The following is a 2,668-nucleotide window of genomic DNA, read 5'->3' on the forward strand; positions in this document are numbered from 1 at the left end:
TGCAGTGTACAGTACAGCTTGGTATTGTTCGTGGCTTGGTTTATAGGTTTTGAATATGGTTTTATGATCACCTTTCTCTATGGGCATTTGGAGGATCCAAACTGAACCACAACCTTCTTTGGGGTTCGTTCAGTACTGAGTCATGTGTCTAAGCTGACACCTTATTTTTTTAGTCACAACCTTATTGCATTGATTGGCCTGCTTTGCAATACACTTGTTATATTTATATTTCCTACCTGGAAAATGCCTTGACTGTTCTTATGGAAGTTGTTCAAGGAAGGACACATGCAGCTGGCTGGGAAGCCTGCATTTCTTATCTCAGTGCAGCCTCTTCTGATATGATGACCTTTGCTCAGGACAGCTGGAAGGCCTTCACCTGGGTTTGGAGAAAGTTTGTGGTGCCATGAACAGAAGCATGTTAGTCAGTTATTTGGGGGCTGCTGCAACTTTCTGAGGAATCAGCATGCCCTTTCTGGGGATCCTCTTGCTCTCTGATCTGATCCAGTGGTTCCTAGTGCCAGATGAGGAAGAAGACAGGATGATGTTGGCGAAAAAATTCTTGATCTATCAGGCCTTGTTCCATAGCAACCATTAACTTGTACAGCAAAAGACAGAGAATGTCATGTTGCACGTTGAGCCTGGACTTCTGCTCAGGAAATCCAAACACGAGAAAAATGAGAGAATGTGAACAAACCCACTTAGGTGGGGCAGTCAGCTCTGCTCCCTGAGTAATTTTTGTCTATGCATTCAACCAAATTAAAGAGATGATGCAGCTAACAAGAGGCTACCATGCTTCTGAGATAGAGCCTTTACAAGGGACCAGTGAGAATCGGGCCAGTTCTCCAGCTGATGAAGTACAGCCTGTCCCACATGAGAATCACTGCAACCCACCTAGAAACCAGCCATCTCCTTAAAAAGCAGTGTCTCAGATGCAGGACAATTCTACTCAGCCCAGCAGGGACTAGCGTGCAAAGAAGAATGAAGACCAACAGGCTCAGCCTGCTGCTTGGGGTCACAGTGATCTCATCTCACATCCTGCTTGAAATTGAGCGTCTCTTCCAGGAAAAAAGTAAAGGTATCCTGAGTCCAGGACATGCTTCACCTTGTATAGCACGACATAGGCTTCTAAATACCTGAACCCATTAACATGAAAATACATGTGCATAGTAGCTACAGGACACATTGGCAGAAACAGCTAAATTTCCATAATCCCCCTGGAATAACAGAGGGGAAATAGTTCAGTGAGGACTCTCTATTCTTGGTTGGTTAAATTGAAGACTACAGGACTTCTCTGTCAGGGCAGTAAGAGTTGAAATAAGCAGTTACCCTAAGTAAGTGGAGGGAAAGAAAGTGTTTTGAGGTGAGTGCTGATATAATTTTGTCTTCCTGATGTATTAACATTTTTTTATTATGAAATATCCCTCTGATAACTTTTTTTTCTTTAATATGTTTTTTTCTAATATTAATATAGCTGCATTAGACTTCTTATGCTTAGTATATTTCTTCTATTTTTGTTTTTACTTAATATGATTACTCATATATTTGGGTTTAAGTTTAAGATATTGGTGTTTAATTTCTTGTTGTCTTATTTGACCCTTCTACCACTTTTCCACCTATTGTAGAATTGGTAAATTTAGATATTTTTTAGCATTCTATGATATTTCCTCCACTGGATTTTTTTCCTTATGTCTCTGTCATTTTTAAGTGCTTGCACTAGATTTGCCCTCTCTTCCTCTCTCACTATATATATAAAATACAGTCTACTCTTAGAAAAGTATTCTACTTTATAATCAATAAAACCTTACAAATATAGGCCCTGGCCGGTTGGCTCAGCGGTAGAGCGTCGGCCTAGTGTGCGGAGGACCCAGGTTCGATTCCCGGCCAGGGAACACAGGAGAAGCGCCCATTTGCTTCTCCACCCCTCCGCCGTGCCTTCCTCTCTGTCTATCTCTTCCCCTCCCGCAGCCAAGGTTCCATTGGAGCAAAGATGGCCCGGGTGCTGGGGATGGCTCTGTGGCCTCTGCCTCAGGCACTAGAGTGGCTCTGGTCACAACATGGCGACGCCCAGGATGGGCAGAGCATCGCCCCCTGGTGGGCAGAGCGTCGCCCCATGGTGGGCGTGCCGGGTGGATCCCGGTCGGGCGCATGCGGGAGTCTGTCTGACTGTCTCTCCCTGTTTCCAGCTTCAGAAAAATGAAAAAAAAAAAAAAAAAGCAAAAAAAAAACCCTTACAAATATATGTTTTCAGTTTCCTGTTTCTTCTTTTTGTTCTTAAGGCATGTTTTCTACTTCTGAATATGCTACAAGCTCATACTACATTATTATTTTTTATTTCAGTCAATACTTTTTGATAAGATTTAAGTATATATGTATACATATAGATATGGACATGTGTATAGGTTTTTTTAGAGTTCTTTTATACTTACTGTCATATTTACCCTTTTTTATTATTATTCATGAGAGGAGGGGAGAAACAGAGACAGACTCTGGCATGTACGTTGATCAGAATCCACCCAGCAAAACCACTAGGGGGTGATGCTCTGCTGATCTGGGGCATTTCTCCATTGCTCAGCAACCAAGCTCTTCTTAGGGCTTGAGGCGGAGGGCATGGAGCCATCCTCAGCATCCAGGGCCAACTTGCTCCAATCGAGTTATGGCTACAGAATGG

General features: G+C 42.8%; 1 pseudogene; it reads left to right on the plus strand.

The window, feature by feature from the left end:
- The first annotated feature begins 260 nt into the window (after positions 1 to 260).
- On the plus strand, positions 261 to 914 carry LOC136385881 (major facilitator superfamily domain-containing protein 6 pseudogene; annotated as a pseudogene).
- The last annotated feature ends 1,754 nt before the right edge of the window (positions 915 to 2,668 follow it).

Source organism: Saccopteryx leptura, chromosome X (genome assembly GCF_036850995.1).
Source record: "Saccopteryx leptura isolate mSacLep1 chromosome X, mSacLep1_pri_phased_curated, whole genome shotgun sequence".
Taxonomy (NCBI): Eukaryota; Metazoa; Chordata; class Mammalia; order Chiroptera; family Emballonuridae; genus Saccopteryx; species Saccopteryx leptura.